General features: G+C 44.9%; 1 long non-coding RNA gene across 1 annotated transcript; it reads right to left on the bottom strand.

Annotated features, from left to right (window-relative positions):
• Positions 1 to 11,462: 11,462 nt before the first annotated feature.
• On the bottom strand, positions 11,463 to 12,631 carry LOC140928525 (uncharacterized). Its single transcript, XR_012164652.1, has 3 exons — positions 12,363 to 12,631; positions 11,685 to 11,762; positions 11,463 to 11,601 (listed from the first exon to the last, which is right to left on the bottom strand). It is a non-coding gene; the product is annotated as an uncharacterized lncRNA (long non-coding RNA).
• Between the last annotated feature and the right edge of the window lie 10,634 nt (positions 12,632 to 23,265).

Below are 23,265 nucleotides of genomic sequence, written 5' to 3'. Positions count from 1 at the left end.
AATGTAGGCTTGACGGATACTCTTGGGGGGTGAACGGGGTAACTGGTCGGCGGGGTACACGCCGTGAAACACGCGTCGCAAGGTGGGATCTTCTAGGGCCAACGTGCGCAGCACCCTATCACTGAGCGCCACAAACTCCATGCCCGGTGTCTTCTGTCTTCTGAGTCCACTTCAGCCGTTGATGTTGTATTTTATACCTCCCATGTGATTGATCTCATACATGTTTTCATACTCGCTCCAGACCAACACAGTGATGTTGTGTCCCACTGCAGCAGCAAAATCAATGATTAGTCGCGTATTGCCCGATTGACGGGGGTTGCGATACTGAGGATCATCGGCTTTTCCACTAGGCACATTGTTGAACAGGAACAACGTGCAGTTCTTGCCTTGGCCCCAATCTCCAGGCAGCAGGAGGGGAATCTTATCTTCATTGTAGGCACCCATGGCTTGTAGAAATCGATCGTACCCCAGCAGATCTTCATAGGCTTGATCTCCTGTCAATTGCAGGGTTCTGTAAGGGTATTCTTCTCCATTCAAGGTCTGACGTATTTGGGTGACCCCAAACTTTTCAAAGGCAAAGGGGTAGCGTTGTAGGTTTCCATTGAAGGCATCTGAATGCAATAACCCGACCATCACTCGGTCAGGAAATCGCCCCACAAACACATTGTCTTGTTCCCACTGGGTGGTGCGTCCATCGAAGGAAAAAGTACGGATTTCGCTCCGCACCACGGGGTAGCGGGCAATTTGTTTGCCCAGCTGTCTTTCTTTCTGCAGTCTCACATAGACACTGGCATTCAAGGTCACTTTTCTCATCAACAAGGTGACTTTGATGTCTTCTGGGTGAATGGCTGGAAATTTCTTGGCCACCAAGGTGCCTTTGTTGGGGGTACCTAGCAAATAGACAGTGTTGGGGTTGAGGAAGAGTTCCAAGTCCATCTGGATATTGGGGACCAACAATTTGCCTGTCTTGAGGGGTGCCAAATGGGGACGGATGAGGAAGGTGTGCCAATGCTCAGTCAGTAATCGGCTCGTCAAGGTACGCAATTCGGCATTCCCACTCCAATTGGCGTTTGTAGGGACATCCGAATTGGCAGCGGTGGCTCCCATGACATTCACCACATTCAGCTGATTGACCCATCCTTGCGGGGCTAACTTGGTGGCCCCTTCTTCTCGGTTGAAGTTCAAGAGGGTTTCTAGGTAGGCTCTGTAATGGTAGGTGTTGCTCTGTTCCGTCATGAGGACCCCATTCATGCTCAAGGTGATATCTCGAAAGATGGTGTGTCCAAAATTGTTGACGCAGTACACATGTCTCGATTCGTTGCCATCCGAAATGAGCAGCCCCTCATCCAAGCCAGTATACCCAGCAGCTGGATTGGTTAGACGGACTTTGACTTTGAATCGGAGAGAATTGGTGTCGTAATAATCGTCAGAGCCCGGGATGGAGAACGTGATGGGTTGGATCCCCGTCAAGGCGGGTTGAAACTCCACCTCCCGAGAGGCTTCGTACCGATAATCCACATCGGGCACGTCAAACAGTTGGAGCGACATGATGCGGTCTGTCCCTGGGCTTCAACGTTCCCCCCTTTTTATACCCTTTCGCCTCCGTTGCCTCCGGGCTTTGGCTTGGTTGGCCCATAACACTTTTCTGAGATCCCCCCCTTTCATCCGTTGCCCGAGCCAACGTCTCCTTCTCACTTTGTCTTGCTCTGCCGCGAGGACCCTCATGGGATCCCCCATGCGCATGCGAGTGGACGTGCCAAAAATCGTGCCCCCTTTCATCCTCTTCTCCATGTAGAGGGGGTCCGTCAGGCGGGAGGAAGTATACATCAAGGGATAGCGCGCCGTCATCGACTTGCCAAAGATCGTGCCCCCGACTTGGTACGGCGAGATGAACCGTCCACGGGCGCGTTGCCGTCGAATGCGATTTTGCGTTTTGAGAAAACCACCCACGCGTACCATGTTTAACGTCCAAAAATGTCCCGTATACGTTGAGTCGCTCTTTTATAGGGTTTTTTGGCTTGGTGTTTGCCGGCCGCCCAGACCATGGCAGGGGCTTTGCGTTTCAAGCCGCGGACGAGTTGCCCACGTTGATCCGCCCATGTGGCCGCAGCACTCTTGCCTCGTTGAATATCTTGTAATCCCGCTTGGGCTTGCTGTAGGATCATAGGCCCAGCCAGTTTGATCAAGTCTTCGGCTAACCCTTTCCCGTCTTGCGGGGTGAGCACGGGCGTGTGGTACCGCGTTAAACTGCCTCCGCGCATTTTGTCGGTGTCACGTCGAAGGTGCTTTTGGGTCCCTCGCGTGGCGCGAGTGGCTTTTTATAGCTGTTTGAGACCGATGGTCACCAAGGTTTTGCCTGGGGGTAAGATGGCCAGGGGTCCATTGGTACTGGCAATTTCCACTTCCAAAATATCCAATTGTTGTCCTCGCACTTTGATCCATTGATGGTGCAGGGGTTCCGCGGTGCTTTCCCCATCGCCGGTTCTCAACAATTGCACTTCCCGCAACAAGGGAAACTTGCCACTCCCCACCACCGTGGATTCCACCAGATCCGAATAGACCATGACGGTGCGTTTACGGGTCCCCACAATCTTTTCAAAGGAAGCATTCAGGTTGTTGATCTGCCATTCGAAGCCCATGTACAATCTCATCCATACCACTTGATCCATGGTCACGATCGTAAAGGCTCGGCTAGTCGCCCTCACCCCCATGTACTGCTCGCCTTCCCAATTGTAAAACCCCCGGTTTCGACTGCCCACTGGACTAGTGGTCTCATTATAGGTGTCTGTCGGTGCCGTGAATTGCAAATTGGGCCCCAAGTCAAAGGAATTTGTGACATTGGCTGTTTTGCCTGTCTTTCTGGTCAACAAGCCAAACTTCAGGGCAATGTCCAAGTTGATGTAAAATTCCACCACGTTGACTTGGCGTTGATCCGTCAAATCTTTTTGGGGCACTCCATGAATCAGCAGGGCATCCTCTTTCCATGTCAGTCGGGGCATCGCGTGTTTTTTGATGCTCACGATCGGTTTGGAATCGCGATCAACGATCATCACATTTTGTTGTTGTTCCACGAGTTTTTTCTGGACATAGTTATGCACTTCTTGACTCACGCGTTTCCAAAAATCCGTCCCGGTGGCTACGATTTGATTCAGGTTCATGATATCTTCCAATTCGATTTGGCCCTGGAGTATAGGGGCCTCTACCCGTTGATACCCGGAGGTGGCTGGGTTGCCTGCGTCGGTCCATTTACGGATGATTTGTGGGTACTTGAATCGAACGACTTTGGTATGAGGATCCGCAGCGATGATGGCATTGCTCTGGCCTTGATCCGGGACGGTCAGGGACATCAAGGAGGCATGCCACCCCGCGCCCGGTAACACCAACCGTTCGGGCAATCGCACTTTGAAACTGTTATTGGCATTATTGGGAAACTCGTTGGTGGGATCACTGACCAGCGTCAGGCGTTTAATCTCACTCATGATGAGGAGGAGTGGTCCCCTCTGAACAGGAGCAGGGTCCTTTTATAGCCATTGAGCCACTTTCTGTTTGCTGCGAGGGACGCGTCCTACCACGGAATTAAAGGTCGATTGTTTGGGATGAAAACACACTTGCTGGGCAATGTTGGGAAAGGCCCGGGCCAATTCCATCAGGGTCATGCACGTCTTGGGTTTGGGGGGTTTCTTCTTGCGCATCGGGGGATGACGCCCCGCACGTCGGCGTTGTTGTTTTTTCTTGGAGGGGGACCGCAAGGCCCCTCGTTTCTTGGCATATGCTTCGGCTCGATGGTAGGCATTGGCGTACGCCCATTGTTGCTTGGTCGGACTGGCCAATTTTTCCCACCACGGTTGGGTTCGCCGTTGTTCGGCCGCTTTCTTCTGAATGAATTTCAGTACGTCGGTGTCGTTGGTGGGCGAGGGGGTGTAACTGGCGCGCGGTCGACTGGAATCCGCTTGCACTTCATCGAGAAACCGTACCCGCTTTTTTCTTTTTCGAGGCGTGATTTTGACGCGGACCATGGTGATCGGGAATCCAACTATCGTACTTGGCCGGCCACCCTTTCCACCGGACCAACAACCGGCGTCCTTGGCGTTTCAAGACTTTTTCGACCCGAAATAACGAGTCGTCCGACACTTGCACTTTTTGAACATCGGGTTCGTAAAACGTGCCTTTTATAGGCGTACCGTCCCATTCACTGAGTCGATACGTGACGATCGGATGACGACGAACGTGCGTGACCACAAACACTTCTTCCGTCCACCCGGGCAAATACCCTTTTTTGAAAGGACGATGTTTCTTGTTGAGACGCACCCGATCCCCGACGCGACATTTAGGCGGTGGGGTCGTTTGCTCCAATCGCTCGCCGTAGAGTCGGTCCCACACCTCCGGGACTGTTTGGGGGGTGACTTGATGCGGGGCCATACCAATACTGCGATGCTGGGTGTGATTGTAGGTATGAATCAAGGGCTGCAACACGTCCACGTACCGTAACGTATTGTGAGCGGTGAAATACCGGTACATGCGTTGTTTCAACGTGCGATGCCATCGTTCCACCACGGAGGCCTTGCTATCCCCAAACGTGTAAAAATGATGCCACCCCTGTTGCTTGAACCAGGCTTGCACTTTTTTATTCAAAAATTCTTTGCCTTGATCCGTCTGCACGCGGAGCGGTCGTCGTGGCGCGGCTTGTCGACGAATCTTGTCCAACCCTCGGAGCATCTCCGTGCTGCTTTTGGATTTGATGCGGACGGCCCAGGCATACTTGGACAGGACGTCGATCACGGTCAACAAATAGTTGTTGCCCTGATTCCATCGACGGAGTTTTTGCATGTCGACCAAATCCATTTGCCATTGTTCGTCTCGGTCAAAGACCAACGTGGGTGCGGTGGGAAACCGCGTCCGTCGGGGTTTGTGGAGGGTATAACTCAACACCGATTGGAGAATCTTTTGGGCTTGCGGGGTTTTCAATTTATGGGCTTGGGCAAAGGGTCGGACCCCACCCAAGGCCCCGGGTTGCTGGGGATCTTCGTAAGCGCGTGGCCACGACATCAAGACACTGACACCTTATGATAGCCAATCACGGTCTTTAATACTTTTTTTCACACACCTACATGAATTTTTTTTTTCAAAACAAACACGAGCTACCAAAGTTCTTATGCAAATGGCGCGTCCTCTCCCGCTCCCTCTCCTTGGCTTGGATGGCTTCCCCAAACTGATTGGCCCACGGCCAATGCCTCTCCACAACATCCCTCTCTGAGTTTTTCAGCAGGGGAACGGCAGGCATGCCCCATGGTCTGACGGACGCCTTCTCATAGTCATGGACCTCAGGGGGTGTGTCTTTCACCCATCGTCTCAGGGTGGGTTGCGCTTGCTCTCGGGGGGACCACAGCGGACCATGGAGCCATTGAAAGTAGCCACAGGGGTCTCGACCTGGGAGAAAACTGCCACAACTGAAAAACACTTTCTGGTAATTCTTGCTGGTTCGGCTCAATTTCATCCTAGGGACCAACCCACATTTGCACTTGAGCTCCCCTCGTTGCAATCGGGCCCGGACTTGAGGGTGCGTGTCTTCTTTCAATTTCTCCATCATCATTTCCCGACTATCTTCAAACAAATACACGGGACATCCTGCTAGGGGGCACTTGAACCTCAACTGGCCAAATTGGGTCTCGGGGTTAACGCATTGGAGGATTCGATGAGGATGAAAGGGGCACGTTTCATACAAGAGCTCGTTCAACTGGGTCTCCATCTGATCGAGGTCCTGGTCTTCCTGGGTCCCTTCTTCTAGACACTCTTCCTCATACTCTTTCAGGGTGCCCTCCATCAAGTCGTTCACGGAGGAAACGGGTGAGACGATGGGGGAAGGGGTGGGTGGTGGGTCTGCTCGGGGTATAGCGTTCAGGGCCCACACGAGTTCACTGGTAGGGTTCGGTTCCACCTTCTTCTCTACAGCCTCCGCTTCAGCTCGGGGCAAACCGATCAACGTCATCTCGTGTTCACGGGTGGCTTTCATGTCTTCTTTTTCCCCTTTGGGTTTCTTACTACCACTACTCACTCGGCGTCGTTTGCGTCCTGAGGGCACTGCAGCAGGTTGAGTGGCTTGACGTTCCATGCCTGAGCGGAATGATTGGGGTGCACATCTGGCCTGCCTTTTATAGCCCATGTCCCGGCATCTCGTGATCCTCATACGATCTGGTGTCCACCAATCTTGTCTCAGCCTTGGGATCTCGTGAGAGTGGTGTGATCGGAGGGTCCACCAATCAGAGCCCATGGATTCCATTATAAAACCAGCCGTGAGTCGAAGGCCGTCTCATTCGTCGCGGTCCTCTCTTCTTGACGGTAAGCGACTATGGCGTTGAACCAAGTGGGTCTTTTGGCGTACAGTCAGGGGTTTGCCCTTTCCCGAGACGAGTATATTATTCGAGAACTGGCTTTGTGTGACTGGACAGGGCATCATCATGTGTTGTTCAAATACCTGTTACCCCATGGTGTGTCCTACGAACAATTATCCGAGAAGGCTAAGAGGCGTGTCGATCGTCAGACCCGGACGGTGCATGGGTTGCCTTTTGAACCGTCCACGGCGTATAACCGCCACGAGTTTCATCCCTACCGGCAAATCCAGGATGATCTCACCCGTTGGTGTCACCAGTACCTGACCCCCCAACGGAATCGAGTCGGGGTGTTCACCCTCAATGGCCTGTATCGACTGTGCCAAGAGAGGTCGACCCCCCTCGTGGTCTTGGAAGGGCAGGGGTGTCCGGACTTGGCTAATCTTCCTATTGCCACCGCCAATGTGATGGCCGCTAACGATCAGGGGCGTAATTGGTGCATGGATCATACTGAGGGAGCCCGTGAAAGTGGGGTCTGGCATGATCATTGCGCGCATGTCCGGGTTTGTCAAATGAGTGGGTGGTTACGTCGCCAAACCCATGTCTTGCCCACCCTATACCAAGTCAATGCCCAACGCGTTTTGTGGCAAAAACGATGCGATCGATTATTGGATGTGATCTTATGCAACCCTTGTAAGGACGACAAAGACAAGGCCTTCGCTCGAGGACAAGGCCTAGATTGGAATCCCGATAATTGCTCCAACTGTCGCCACGCCCGACGTATTTTCGAACAAACGGTCACGTGTCGGGAATGGCAAACCCCCTTGCTGTACGCGGATGATGAACCACATACCTTATGGGCGTGGACACCCTTATCTCGCCCTAAACACTGTTTTTAATTTTTCACAGACCATGCCGTTGACGATTTACACGGGCGGTGCGAAAGGCGTGGACACGCACGTGGAACGATTATGTCAGATGTATGGGCACGCGTGTGTGGTCATTATCCCACCCTGTCACCCTCGAGCCAAGTCTCTCACGCCTTTGACGCAGTCCGAGTTGGACGCCGCTACCCCTATCGTGACCCAGGCTGCGTTTCGATTGGGTCGACAAGTGCATCATCCCATCAGCCTTCAGTATATCCAACGCAATTATTATGTGATCCAGCCGGCGTCTTTAGTCTTGGCCGTGGGCTATTTTGACGCGTTGCACAAGCATCTCTTGGGCGGCACAGGCTGGAGTGTGGTCATGGCCCAGCTCTTAGGCAAACCCCTCTATGTCTTTGATGTGGATCGGGAAGACTGGTTATGGTGGAATCCCGCTCTAGGTCACTATCAACCCTGTGAAGGCATGACCGAGGACTATATTGCCCTCCCCACCCTCCAAGACAAGACCGCCATTGTAGGCACGCGGGAAGAAGACCCAGCGATCTATCCCACCCTGGAGGCTTTATTTAAAAACCAATAAAAAGACACTGATATAGAACACATCCTTTGTTTTTTAATGAATGTCAATGACCACAAAATTCATCGCTGACATCACATTCATAATCAAGTCCAAGCGTCTCATGACTTTGTCCACCGTATCGTACGAAGGTTTCCTTCTCCCTATCATGACGGGGCGCTGACCCAGGGGACAATTGATCTGATCCTTGAAGGTGTCAATCACAAAGGCAATGCCCTCGTTCAATAAGCGGTCGAGATTGGGGGATTGACGTGCCATCTCCACCATCATGCCAATCTGAAACCCATAAAAAAAAAAATGCTCAAAGTCAAGGTCATGAGAAGACAAAGAGTCAAACCACTTTTTTACTCACCGAGAGCCGGTGATCCATGAGGCGGTGGCAATGGTGGCAGCCATTTTTTCTGGGGGCATGTAAACGCACCACCACTTGGTTCCACCAACGATTTTCGCCCAGATGTTGAGGAAACCCTGTCAGGTCGCATTTGGGTAACCCCTTGAATTCCTGCACCACTTTCTTCCGCTTGTCCATAGTATAGAAACACTCCACCCAGAACATGATTTTGATTTGGACTTCCAATGGGAGCACGCGGCCAAATGGTTTGTTCTTAGGATCGACCAACCCTCGGCAGTCCATTCTGACACAGTGAACAACTTGGCGATTGACCTCTCACCGTGGTGTTCCCTTGTTTATCCTCCAGTCTCCACCAATCACGCACTCGCGCTAGACCCCCTGGTCCAGGGAGGATAAGGTGTACCCATGGGGGGTACCCCCTAGAGTCTCCTCTCGTTCTTAGACACCCCACGTGATGGCTCTCCACCAATCACGTTCTCTGAAAGAGTCTCTAAATCACGTTGCGCGCTTAGTGTGGGTTCATTCCAGTTTGTTCAGTCTACCTGTTCAAGATGGTGAGTTCGCTGTCCTCGTTGGTGCTGTATACCATGCCAATCGCTATGTTATTTGAAGCTTTAAAGATGTTGGACCGCCTCCCGATAGGCAAGGAATGCCTGCGCGCCATGTTTAGACGCTGTACTCATGAGGAACTCCGTGATTGGGCCAAGACACTGCCCTGGGACCACCCTGTTGCCCGAAAACTCGACCACGAGGTCCATCGCCGCCGCATGGCTGGTAAGTGTCATGGCTTTCCTTTTTTTTCGGGTGTGTGGGTCCCTTTTTTTCCTCATGTCCCTTTTTTGATTCCTAGACGTGTTCAAGGGGTTTGCGTTTTTACGAGACGTGTTGTGGCCTGTCCACCTGTGCCTTTGCCCTCGACGAGCTCGACTCAATTGGGCCGCGCGGTTCTGGGTCCCAGCCTGTTCGTGTTGATTTTTATTTTTTTATTAGATTCTTGGGAGGTATTGGAGAATCAGCCGGTGTGTCATATATTTCAATGGGTCGCTCACCCCAGTATTAGTGCTGTCTGTAACCATTGTGAGCGCATGATGGATGGCTTAACCCTAGATGATGTTATTGCTGGCAACCGGGAGGGGTCCCTCACCGAAGATGATATTGTGGCCTATGTACAGAGTGGGGACCCTAACGATCGGGATTGGGACGAATGGCCCTTACGCATGACGATCAGAATCAATTCGTTTCTTCGGCGCCAGGGTCCTGTGGATGACCCGGATTTGGCTGCCTTAGGGTTTTTAGAAGATTAATTTTTAGTTTTATTTTTTTATTTTTTTTTTTTACAGCCACGCATTGTTTGTTGCGTCATCATACGCAATGGATCCGCCCTTTGCAAGCCGGTTTTTTTCGTACCAGTATTCCTGTCTTGATTCGACTTTCCACCTCTTTGTAGGCTTTCATTATACGTTAAAACAGTATGGAGGATGGATTAGACCCGTGCAATTGCGATGTCATTATAGTACGGTTCGATGTGTAATTAGTCTTCATGAAACGTTTCAGATGTGATTTCCACGATGGACGAATGGGGGTGGATCATTGCCGTATACCAACGATACCATATTCATACTGTTCGTCATTTTGTGCAATACTGTAATCATCCATAGTCTTCATGAATTTAGCCTATTATTATTATTAAATTTTTTAGATGTGATTACCGACATTGAAATCTATGGGTACAGAGGCTGGATCCGAGACCGCATTGCTTTTTTACTCATGGCTTAGACCAATATTATTAATTTTTTTTCGTAGATTCGCTTACCATTCTCAGTACCCACCAGGTTCATGGTACTTCCGCTGCATGGTGTTTCCTCGGCAGCATCGTGCAGTGGTACACTGGATCGGGACTCGCCCTTCCATTACCGAGACCCATTAAATTACTCTGTTGTCGTTGTTATTTGAATTTTCGTCGTGCCAGTGACTTACATGTGCCCTGTTATTGGTGTGAGTTGTTGCAAGGCATGGGCTACCCACCCCGTCCTTAAAACATTTTTTTTTTTATTTTTTTCAGATTCTCGTTTTGTCATACGAGCCATTTATCTCCCTTTCCTTTTTCAGCCATTGCCGAGGTGATAGACCAACATTCCAGGTCCCTTCAAAATTTGACGGGCCAATTGTATTTTGTTTGTAAACGGTGCTGGATCTATTTACGGCACGTGTCCACCCTCCATGAACCTTGTCGGGGCTGTGCGATGATGGAGAGCATGGATTGGGAATTTTGAACACCCGGCAGGGGGAGGTCTGCATGGTGGCGCCACCCCTGCTGGATGTTCATGAATATTTTTTTTAATTAGATTCCTTTTGGGTCTTACAAGATGTCATGATTTTCCGAAGCTGGCCTATCCCTCACAAACTTTGTATTGTCAATCATCAAGGATGGTCCAGCTTACTTTATCTGTTCAAACTAAAACGTTAATTTTTTTCCTAGAAACGCTTTGGATCTTTCAACATTTTAATTTTAACCAAGATTGGATGTTAATCGAATTGTTTTGTGTACAATCTTTTCCGGGCGTGACACCACGAGGGCGTCACACACGTCCCACATTGTAAACAAGTCTTTTTTTTTGTTTTTCTAGTTATTCATTGGACAGTAAGACACCGCCTCGTGCGTGCCAATGGTCGAGTGTTTTTGATTCAGTTTGCTTCTTGGCTCTAATCACCTCTCCTTTTAATTTGTTTCAGCCGCCCATTCTAATTTACAATTTCATTTACTCAAACCGTGGTCCTTCGCAGGATTCAACCATTATATTCCATGGCCACATCCGCATCACATGACTTCCATAGCCAAGTGGCAAACACCCTTTCTTATGTTTACCTATCAAAGTCAAGGGCGTTGACTCTAACCACCCCTCCTTTCGTTTCAGCCACCCATTTCGATTTACGTCGACCATTATCTAAACCTTGGTCCTTGATAGGATTCCACTATTATCTTCCATGGCCTAATCCATTGCTCATGACTCTTTCAGCCAGGAAGCAAACACCCTTTCTTCGCAATGTGTATTTTATGTAAACAAAGGGCGTGACGTCATTTGGGCGTCACACACGTCCCGGATGTAACTTAGGGTTTACGCGGTACGTTCATTAAAACTCATGCAATGATGTTGTCCTCAATAGAGTGTGTTTTTATTGACTTCCGGGGACTGGGGCTTATTTTGAGCGTCCCATTTGTACCCAGGTTCTACGCGGTCCTTTCAAACTATGCCAAGTATGCGGCTCCACCTCTCGGGTGGGGTCACGTGATTTTTATGCTCATATTTGGGAGCTTTGACGTCACTTTGGTCACATGGGCTGTATGCTTGATTCTGATTGGTCGAGAAAATTTCTGCTGCGCTGTGATTGGTCAGTACCTTCTGGAGCCCCTATTACTACTTTCTTCAAATTGCTTCAACTTTAAACAGGCGCTCGCTCCTAGTGAAACAAAGTTGACTCATTTGTCATTTGTCATAGAAGAGAAATAAAGCTTGAGATTTTTAAGTCAGTTTCATTTTTACCTCTGATAATCGCCTTGGGATAAAATGGTTGTAGTGCTGTTGCAGCTTTTACGTCATTCAGACAATCATGGTAATTCTCTGAAAAAGATATATATATCAAAATATAATTCCGGACGCCCTTACGCAAAAAACTGACTCTCATTGAGACGAAAAAATTTAAAAATTTAAGTGGCACTTAGCTGATAGGCAGCACGCACATAAAAACTAAATTTGGTTTACGGCCCCCGTCTTATAAAAAATGGACGCAACTGTTACACTCGGACTCACCGTTTACGGTATTAACTCATCGAAGCGCCGTATCAAATTATTCGGTACTTAATTCTGGTCGGCCTTTTTTGAAAACGTCTCATTTAAGAATTACTCAGTACTATGTAAACTTTCTCCCTCTTTCTTTTTTTCGTTCTAGAACAATGAGAAGCTGTATTTTTAAAAGGCATAAGAATCACCATTAAAACATCTTCAGCACCATCTTTAGCACTTGATTTTGAAGAGCTTGAACATTGGATAAAAAGACAGAGACAGCCAAAGGTTTCCTTCGGTTAGCGAGTCTTACTTTTACAAGAAATGAGGGTGCAATCTCTAAACTGAATATTAAAGGAAATCTATAGGGATATCCTTAAATACCACGCACCTGAGTAAATAGAAAGTTAGTTTCTGATCTCTCATTCATTATTTTACCTAAATTGAAGTATACCGTCGATCTGTTGTTGTACAGCTTGGAAACAAGTTCTTTATCCGTGCATTGAATTCTGATTCCTTCCGTGTAAAAGGAAATGGCTTTGGCAAAATCTTTCTTTGAGTACGCCTCATTGCCCGCATTCTTGAGTACTTCGGCTTTTTCTAAAAGGAAAACAATGTTCCTGAGGAAGTGTGAGCACATGCCTTGCATCAGAGTTTACCTCCCAACACAACTGTCGTGAGAGATTCATTTGTCCCGTGGATTTACTAGACTACAGCTGTAAATTAGTCAGACCAATTCGCTCTAACAAAGGGCTAGCAATCTGAACGTCAGTTTATCAATCTTTCTACGTTGCCGATTTGCTTTAATTATCAACTCAGTTGACTGATAAAGCCAAGTCTTTGTGTAAGTTTTATTTACCTACCGACGCAACACCACAGTTTCTTTACAAACTAACCCCTTTAATTGATAAATAATTTCGTTGTTGTTGACTGAAAAGAGGAACTGGTTAAACTTCCGCCCAGACAAACGAAAGATGCATGTATTGGACTTCCCCGTCGATCCCCTTACTTGCAGAGTCATCCCTGCCCCTTTCCTACAGTCTGTACAGCATTCGTACGGGCGGGCGTACGCTGACGTCATAACCAAATTTTCTCGCTTCGATAGTTTTCCAATTTCTGTGTAATGCAGGCTCCGCTATTACGATCGGGACAGTACGATCACCCCGTTTTCACAACAACCACATTTTGACGTCCAGTCGACGACCTTCTCCACAAAGTTACGTCAAGCAATCAGACAACCTAGCACTATTTTTATTCTGAGCGATCGACATTTCGAGTGATGTAAGACTTCCAGCAGGTGGTGGATAGTAAGCATTAAGTTAAACCTGTCATTCCATATTTTAGTTAAGGCTTAGTATGACACTACCCCGTTTAAGAGACCAAGGTTCATATCAGCGGGGTTAATGCAATCACTAGGTTTAAAACAAGACTGTGAACTGTTAGAGATAGGAAGCACGTACGAGGAACGTTCTGTAACTGTTTCTCGTACCTTCCTTACTCGCACTTTCTGACAAACGCGTTCATTCTATCCGGCTAAGGACGTTTTACGCGGCAAGGTTATGGTGGTCAATCTAGTCTGCTGGCAGTTTTCAGCGGGGAGCGCGCCTGAACGAGCGGAGCAGCCGCGAGGGGAATGGGGGAAAAGTGTGCGCTCTGCAACTATCCTGTTCCAGGCGTTCAAATCGAGGGGAAGGCGCGAATAGATGCGAGTGGGACAGCGAGGGGGTGGGGTAGGGGGTGAGAGGTTCCCTCCTCTCTCCCTCTCCCTCACCTTCTTATCTTTCCTCCCGCTCTCTCACTTCGCGCTGAACTCCACTATCTGAACGCCGGGAACAGTCTATATACTCTACAACCAAACTGCTAGCTACACAGGCTTCCAAAGATCAAGACTAAACGAACTTAAACATTTCCTGCTTCTTCTACAAATAGCGATTAATACTGAAACCTATGTTACAACGTCAACAACTATACTAAACTCCTTTCATTCAGTTTATATACACCTCTTAAAGTGTCCTCCTCAAAGAAATTATCCTCCATTGCCTTTTTACAGGATATGCGACATTCCTTTCACCTGTAGCTTTAATTGAACTCTTTGCCGCAGCACCTGTGTTAAAAAATTAATATTCTTGTAAAATGTAATGATAACGATAATATAATGATAATGATACGGTTACTTACTTTACACAGTTGTAAACTAATTGGAGTCATCTAACTTACTACACACCAAATAACATAATGTACTTAACTAGGATACATTAAGGTGCCTAAGATATCAAATTAATCTACAGTCCTCCTAATTGCGAATGGAAATTTAGCTAGAAGACACATTGCGATACTTACAGCTCTCTGTAGTTAAATGTTGGAGGCCTATCATTTTGATTCTTGAAAGCGTGTATTACATGACTTTTATACTCAATTACGGGATTCAAATAGGTATCAATTGTTCGGGCACAGATTCGTATTGAGAAAGCTTAAGCTACGTGCAAGAGAGCGCAACAATCCCAACATTATTAGGCCAACAATGTTGTAAGTTGTTGCGTTCGTGTTGGCAGTAGTGTGCAAACGGACGCAACAACTCCCAACACTGTTGGGACCTGTAATGCTTCGGCGTGGAAAGGATACAGACCATAAGGATTTTGTAAACTCCAAGGAGACCATGTTTAATGCGCGTGCGTGGCCTCTACAACGTTGGAAGAGCTGCCATATGCATTGTAATACGGATCCAACATTGTTGGGCCACGCTTCGAAGATCACAGAACAAAAGAAATTTTGAGAGTTGTTGGTTTAAAACTTTGACTGGTGTCAAACTTTGCACAACAACTCCCAACGACACGCAACAACATGCAACAGGGTGTGCAAAAGGACGCAAAATGTAACAACTAACAATGTTGCATCCGTTTGAAAGGGGCTTAAGACTCTTTACGAACACAATGGGCGCAATTCAAGCACGACGTTTGACTCAAGGCTGTACCAACCTACTGATCCTGCATAACGTAATCACGACAGAAATTGTCGAGTCTAATCACTTGGCAGGATAATTGATTCAAAGAGTTGTTCTATAATTGTGTCTTATTTCACGAGAAATATAAAACTGGCCCTTCAAATCAGTTAAATTAAAAGCCTCTAGACCATTCTTATAACATAAGAGAAATCATCAAATATCAAATTCTTTACCTTTTTTCACCTCCCTAAAATTACAGGAAGCTCCTTTGCGTACGGCCCTGGCTTTTTACAAGTATGTTAATATTAATAACACAAAGAACAAGGAAATGAAATTTGGTTCCGTAAGTATCCCTTCGGAGTTTAGTTCGTTTTCCTAACATGACGTAAGAAGAACAACACCTTTAATAAGCGTTCTCTGTTTAGAACCACTTAGTGATAACAGCTACAGTGTCGCCAAGAAGAATATAAGTCGTTTCGTAACTCCAAAGACACGACACGTCCGACATGACTCTGCTTACCTCGGGCTAAACTTGTTTTGTTCGTTGATATGAAGACACCATAAATAGAAGCGACGGAATGCCAACTATTCATGCATCCATTCCACTTACCGACTCCTTGGTTCGCCAAAGACTTACCGCTATGTTTAGTGCGTATGTTTATAGTATTGATAGTAGACTAAAAGTTTCGTCATTTCAATTTGAATGTTCGGTCGACCGTGAATTTTCCCTTGACCAGGATTAAGCATATCCCTTGTGATATCGATAACACTTTTACATAACTCCGAGTAGGGCTAAAAAAGCTTCGGGTTCGTTCATATAAAGGTATATAAATAGACACCTGCCTGATCGTCATGAGACGGCTTTCCGCCAACTACATTACCCTATTGGAGCGTCGATCGTAACTCTTACATGTAAATTTCCTCCTTTTAATATTGTAACTTTCATATCACGGTGGCAAAACGCAAATTTTGGAGCCGTTCTTGAAATCTGCACGCCCCATGAAAGTACAACAAATTAGAGCTTTTAAAACCTTGTCATATAAAGAGGCGATAAACTTAAGATAAAGACTTTGAAACTTACCGGACGACTGACTATTGAACCGTCTGGAGTCTACGATCAAGCAAGCTTACACCAAGTTTCCAAACGTAACATTTTCTAAAAGTGTAAATACTTAAAATGCTTGTGCTGCCTTAAATTCATGACATTTTCTACGGAGAGAAAGGCTACGGAATCTCAGTATATTAACGAGCTTTGTAGTATATGAGTATACTACTAAAATATGCACCCATGGTACGGCAAACAAATTGAAACCTAACAGGAGGGAAAATTCCCGAGGAACGATTAATTTTTGAGGGGGTAGTACAGGGGAACTCAGATAGAGGAATAAATCACCCATTATATCACCCATTATCCATTTAAAACTGTTTTAAAATTTTCGATAGCTGTCTAAATGATCGGTTATTAAATTGCAGACAAACAGCTTTGCGTCTATCTCTTTACGTCGCCCTACTCTTTAGGTTTGTGACATGCGCGTTGCTTAGCGACCCTGATGACAATGTTTATATCTTACTAAAAGTGTCTGGTTCTGTTTGCTTGCTCTTTCACTAACCGAAATATTAGCCGTTTGCATGTAATACAAACGAAAACGCTTCTTTCCTTTCGCGAATTCCTTTGCACTAACTATGCATAATTTTTCCACATCTAAATGAAAAGCCCAGGTTAGCAGGAAGTCATGGCGCGTTTGGCTGAGTATGTGCCCGAAGGCTACTCTTTGCTTTTTTTTCTTAATGTATTGGATTCAATGTTGCATTCCAAATTAAAAACACCTAGATCTTTTATATCTTTTATTGGTTGGTAATGTGAAACTTTTGCGCCTTTTAAAGACAACAATGTGGTGATAATTACGACTCCGACGTGCAGATCTAAAAAAGACTTGCAAAAGCGGCAAATTGAGCATTAGAAGTCACCTCCAGTCTTTTCCGCGCGTTTTCGCTGTGTTCCCTTCGTCGGGGCCGATTACTATAATCGGCTTCTGCCTTTGGTGCTTTTCACCTCGTGTTTGTGTTGTGTCTTTTCTGTTTGCTTCTAGAGCCATTTCGAGGCCGTTTTGGCGAGTTTTAAAGATTTTGAGTTGCAATACTATATAAGAAATACACGTGTAAAGGAAGTCGGGGGCCCTATTTCTCATTATTCTACATTGTACTCATTATCTGTCTTCTCACTGGCTAAGAGCCTGTAGCTAATTTTGGAAATCAGCGCAACTTACAGATTAGTTAGTTCTCTGTGAAAGGTTTGAACCAAGGAGTCATTTCTAAAGTAGGTTGAGTTTGATCGTCCAGATGAATGTAGTCCTGAATAGGACTGTTGTTGTTGACAGTAACTGACGTTTCGACAACCAGTGCGGTAGTCATCTTCTGAGTCAACATGAGTTGTATCACGTCATTTGATGATATTATATTCTGGTTAATGATCTGATTGGTCAATTATGTCGCGATGTTATTGGTCGTCTGTCAGCTAAGCCGTGATGTTATTGGCTATGAAGACTCGTAATCAGTAATTGGTGCGTTTCGATCGGTCTATTGTCACAATTAAACAGTCGTCTTTTGTTAGTCAAATTGTCAGTTCTCCAGTCGTTCTCTCGTAGTTAGTTTTGCTTGATCTCGTCAATAAGTCGTTTGTACGGCGCTGGTGGTTATGTTGGCTACGATTCATGTTCAGTGGCGTTTGTTCTAAGTTAGTAAACCAGCTTTCTGACGTAAGACGTTGATAGTAGTCTGTAGAATACGTTATACATGTCACAGAGTCAATTTGATGTTTCGTCTGTAAATGGTGCTCAGCAATGTGATTGTTGACGTCACCATTCGTCGTCGCTATTTTGTGTTCGGTCACTCGCGTCTGCCGGTTTCACCAATGTATGAAGCCTGGCAGTCACAGCATTTGATCTTGTATACTGCTCCCTGTCTGTCCTCCGGTTTGTCTTTGTCCTTGACATTAGGAAGCTGTCGCCGTAAACGTAAAGTGGTTATCAGTTTGTGTCACGTATATTTCAACCTTACAATATACGTGTTGCATGCAAACCGATAACCACTTTACGGCGAATTCAATCGCTGCTTTAAGAGCAGTTGTCTGTAAGATTCGAGCTATATTGAAAAGTCGCTGCCACACTATCTCACCGAATTGGCTAAAAATTGGCAAGTAGACTTGATTTGAGGTCTTTAATAAGGAATAGGTAACTTTAGGTTCTAATTCTTCCTATTTCGGAAATTATCGACATGGCCGGTTTAAGGGTGCCTCGGACCGGCACCATATTGGTTAATAGAAGCTGCTTTTGAGCCTTCAACTACAACCCTGTCTTCAAAGCTAATCTTCCTTTGCCAATACACATTGAAAGAACAATCCCTCTTTATTGTATTTTTAGAAACTACTTCAAAATTGATAACGTTTTTGCAACGATCGATTAAACTTTTGGTGGGTATACTTTTTGAATTTTTTACACCCGCAAAATTAACAGAATTTTAAAGGTATATATCTCTTTTGCCACATCGCATTGAAGCTTGCCACTCGGCCTGAATACTCATTGTTTGTAGTTAAATCGAGTTCGTTAATAAAAAAATTGGGCAAATTTAACGGAGCAGAAACAAAAGTAATGAATGGAAGACTGTTCTAGCGACTTTGTCAATAATCTTTACACCGAATACTCGCCAAGTGTTGCCAAAATTACAATCGGTAACAGAGTTTCTGTCATTAAATCTGAGTGATCTGTGTAATAAAATTAGCCTCTGTAATATAATCGATAACTCTGCTGCGAAAAACAGTATAAAAAAGGCAGATTGTATAAGGAAAAGGAAAATGAAGTTGTTATGTTTATGCTCTGACGCGTAAACAAAATTCAACCATCACAGTCGAACTGGAATTTTCCTGATTTTCCTCCAGTTCCTTTATCGAAACCAGAGCTTTTAAAATTAACCATAGTAATAACAATTGAGATGTATTACCTTACGCGACGGTGCAGATGCCAGTTTCCACCTTGATCGAAAAAAAGTAATATCATTGTGTAATATTTTCCCACGCATATCGCGGGTCGTCACGTTCCTTGCATGGCGTTACAACTCACGTGAAACCGCCTGGTTTCAAACAACTGAACTGAAGAATCCGTGAAAATCTTAGCCAGGCAATAAATAATGGAAGTTGATATAAGTTATCATTATTAGTGAGCGAGGATGCGTTGGTAGTTCCAGCTACATGTATTTACAGCGTTTGAAGATTCACTCAAAATTCATGAGACATGAGCCCTTGAAATAAACATCATTACTTCCGGTTTTAAAAATTGGGCGTTGGCAAAGTAATGAATAGACTCATTCTACCTTGTACACCATTAACAACGGCTCCGTGTACAATTTTCAGGTATTTTGTCTCAATCACGAAGCCCGTTTTGAGGAGATTCTTGATAAACAGAAACTTGGTTTGGAAGGGGTTAAGAAGAATGAGGGATGAGCCCAGGACAACAAAAACCACAGTCACCCCACCGAGGGGCTTTAAAACTGTGCGCAAATGCCTCACCCTAGGGACAATTCCAGATGTTTGTTTCCTTGAAAAAGCTTAAAATTGCTAGATAATGCATGGACAACTTAAGACATTCCTAATTCAAAATAAAGTAAACAGCAAAAAAAATTCAGTTAGCGACCAGAGTGTTTATCCAATATCGTGAACAGTAAGGAGTGATTGAAGATGTGTGTGCAGTTTAATGTAAAATCATTTACCATGCTCACGGACCTTTCGACAACATAAGTGTACCGATTGACGTAATATCAGTGGTAAAAAACGAACGCTTTTTACTGTAGGACGATGACGTCATCATACAAAAGGCGTCTTCACTCTGGCATCCTGAATTTCAAACCCTCAAAACCTAATTTTCCCTGCTCGTCAACTCAAAAAAGCCTCTGAGGACAAGTAGTGGTAATGTGCTTGTTAGTAAGACGTCCAACATAAGGAAACAATCATAATCAACTTGGTTAATGCAGTGATAAAGGGAAACTTTCTCCTTTACCCTTAGGGACAGAGTGCAAAAGCGCAAAAGATTTTTAGTTCAGCTCTAGCATGTGTTGTCTAGCGATTTGCCTTGAGCTTCTCTAAATTTTCCAGATCAAACAAGTTGTACATGTGCCCATCGTACATAATCTTGTCTGGGCTCCCTTGAAAAATTGCACTTCATCAGAAGCCTTCGAGCTCATCCTCCGCCGCGACAACTTCATGATCTATTTTAATGGGTGGTTTTCTGGAACTATCCTATGGCTTGTCCTTTCTGGTCGTCACTATATTAGCGAGCATGTTTCAATTTCTCTCCAGCAAAAGTCTCCATCAGGAGCGTAGCCAGGATTTTCCAGGTGTGCGCACAATTTTCAAAACTTACCTTAACATCTTACTCAGTTCTCTCGCAACGTTTCCCCGTTACATTTGCTACTTCTGTTAACAAGGTGAGGTTATGTGTGGATGAAATGGCACTTGCAATCGGTGAGAAAATTAGGTTAGACACCTTACCCTCAAGGACGACTCTCACGTTTTGCTGACACTTTCTACCTTAGAAGAGAAAAGTGAAGCTTTACTTTCCCCACTCCGTGTAAAAAATGTCGTTCGGCTGTTCAAACTACTTTTAGAAAACAACAAACTTCCCAATTTTAGTTTTTAATCACGGTATAAGGGTAGGAATCCAAATTGTTTTTAAATGTTCTTCAAAATGTACGCCATGCAAATGGAGTATTTCACTGATTTTAACACGATGATTGTGGAGTAGTGTCTAGTGAGTACGGGGGCTAATGCCTGTCGTAAAAATCTGAAATTGAAAACAAAAATCTTGTATAACCGAGTAGTACACATTTTTAGTTATTTTATTGAGTTGTGAAAAATCACAAATTTGTTTCTTCTTGAATGTGTTATACTCTCATCCATTGAGTGTTTTCAGTCTTTCCGATATGCAGGGTAGTCGGATAGCGGAAGTTAACGTAAATGATCGATTACCTGAAAAGAAGCTACGATCTTAACTTTTCAACTTCGGGTCTTTTCCCTAGCCATAATTTTTTTCCCTCAAGGAATTTTTCTCTGTTTTACATAATAATTGGTCTTGCTAGCTTATCGATTTTGAGAGCCTAGTCCTGTGCCATATTCTGATGCGATCTACTTCATGTAGCTTTTCCCCCATCTAACAGCTCCTTACTGAACAAAAACGGCTTTAATTGAGTCTATTCAAAGAACCAGCCAATATTTTTCCAGCGGTAAGCACGATGTTCCTAATTCCCCCTAGTCCCCGTCTTAGACGCTTTCATGTGCACTGGTTAAATTTTCTTTTCATAAGCTATAATGCTCATAATCGCGCATGCTGATGTCTTTTATGCTTAAAAAATTAAAAATTAGTTTATCGAAGAAAGAGTGAATTAAAAGTGTCATGAGGCGTTTGTGATTTTATGAACTATTTGACGCGGTCCTTTTCTTACGGCTTATGTCCGTTGGTGAAATTGCTACTTCGGTTTTCTTGGATTGAAAAGGGCGGGCTCTTTCCAAACGTGGCGTTGTTTATGGGACCTTAGTATTCATGCAGAACGGAATCAGTGGATGGCAAACAACGAAAAGACTTTTATGTGGTAAGTTACAGTGATAAACCTTGCCTCGATATGGTCATATTTTTGTACATACCTTCATGCAATTCAGTGTTGGTCTGAAAATTTTTTGTTATTGATGGGGGAAGTGGTGGTGGGGGGAGGGGGGAGAGATCAGTACATGTACCTCGTGTTGTTTACGAGACATTAAAGTAATGAAAATTCTACAAGTCAAAATAGTTGCAAATGCTTATGGGAGGCCCTAACTATATGATGATTAGAAAGGAAATATTTGGAAAGGTGCATGGTCGTGGAGTTAAGGAGATTTGACTAATTAGCCAATTTCCCGCCAAACATAAGGGTGTGGCCAGTGGCCCCAAAATTGTGTTCGCTGCCTCCGGGCTGGCTCGACTTTTGGGATACTGTTATGGAGTTATAAAAATGAGTTCATCATCTATATAGCTATCGCCTACTCGCCCCAAAGTGACTGCGTTTCGCTTTTCAGAGACCCATCAGTTAGTGTATGACCCTCTCGGATCAGATTTTATGTCCGTGATGTAATACTGGTGGTGAGGTCAGTCCACAAGCAGAGTCGTGAAAAACACCGACACTTGAGCTTTTATGTTCAAAACATTCCTGGCTATCGGAAAAAAAAAGGAGCTTTTAAAATGCTAAAATAAAATGTCATTTCAAATTTCACTTTGTCACCGTTCGAAAATTATTGTGAATCAGACCGAATGAAAGTTCACTCAAAGAGGGGGAGGGGGGAGGGTTGGTAGTTCTTAACAGTTCCAGTTTGCTAGAAAATTAAAAGTTACGAAAAAATACTGGGCGAACTGCAGAATACATGCAAGAATGAGAAAGAAAATAGAAAACAACTTCCTGTTCAAATTCGGGTGAAACGTTTAATAGCGTCAAGAAGTCTGAACTTGATGGAGGTTGTTCATTTCAGTTCCGTTCCAGCGTGCAGTTCCCGGTCCTCCTAAAAATAGCTTCGTCTCCCACCGATCATTCCATGTCATATTTTTCGGACTTATTATTCAGTAATGACGGTACGATCAGGTAATTTGACTTGATGAGTTCTTTAATTTCATTTCATGTACTAGTTTTATATCTTACGCTGGAAAGATCTGCCAAACAGTGTACATTAGCAAAGGTAGGTTCCTGTTTACACGTGTAATTATCGAATACCATATAATTTGCATGAAGCTGCAGTGCACGGTTTGTTTTTCTAGCCTTTTGGTAAAACTTGACAACGTTTGCGTTATCTTTGCCTAAGAAAATATGTAATTTGTAGCTGTATACAGCGAAATACTACAGAGAAAATTGTAACTGTGCAGTACACGAGCGGCTCCCTATTGGTCTGGCAAATCGAAGAGCGAACTTGAGCTAGTACCGTGTGTAACAAAATTTATAATTTTAATTTTAGCGCACATTTCAAGCTCTTCGCAAGATCAGAATCAAAAGATCATCTTTTTACATTACAAGAGAGGGTTTTTTAAGCGATAGATAGGCTTTAAGAGGCACGATCAATTTTTAAAGAATTTTCTTTTCAAATATTCACCGAATTTTGTTTGGGAGTTTTAACGGCCAAGTGGCTGAACCATTGCGCATTCATGCAATTATATTTCTGCTCCGTTGCATTTACCCAATTATTTTATTCAACAATCTAACTTAGGTATAAACAAACTATGTTTAGTTAAAATGGCTTAGTCTAAATCGATGTGGCATGGGTGATATTGACCTTCCAATTTCTATCAAATTTGTGTACTTTTTAAGTACCGAAAAAGTGCTGTGAGAAGTTATAGC

This window comes from Porites lutea, chromosome 2 (genome assembly GCF_958299795.1).
Source record: "Porites lutea chromosome 2, jaPorLute2.1, whole genome shotgun sequence".
In the NCBI taxonomy this organism is placed as follows: Eukaryota; Metazoa; Cnidaria; class Anthozoa; order Scleractinia; family Poritidae; genus Porites; species Porites lutea.
The sequence above is the reverse complement of the archived record's forward strand: the minus strand, read 5'-3'. Positions and strand labels throughout refer to the sequence as shown.